This window comes from Fulmarus glacialis, unplaced genomic scaffold (genome assembly GCF_000690835.1).
Source record: "Fulmarus glacialis isolate BGI_N327 unplaced genomic scaffold, ASM69083v1 scaffold4742, whole genome shotgun sequence".
Lineage (NCBI taxonomy): Eukaryota > Metazoa > Chordata > Aves > Procellariiformes > Procellariidae > Fulmarus > Fulmarus glacialis.
In genome coordinates, this window is record NW_009199681.1 from 89,727 (window position 1) to 90,002 (window position 276).

Below are 276 nucleotides of genomic sequence, written 5' to 3' on the forward strand. Positions count from 1 at the left end.
GTCTCGCCCCGAAAATGCCCAAGCCGCCCCCCCCAAAGCCACAGAAGGCAAAGGCGAATGAAGAGCCGTCCACTGTAGGAGACGATCAGGTTTGAGACCATCTAAGGAACCTGAAGGTGCACAAGCCCATGGGATCGGATGAGATCCACCTGCAGGTCCTGAGGGAACTGGCGGATGAAGTTGCTAAGCCACTATCCATCATATTTGAGAAGTCGTGGCAGTCTGGTGAAGTTCCCACTGACTGGAAAAGGGAAAACATAACCCCCATTTTTAAAA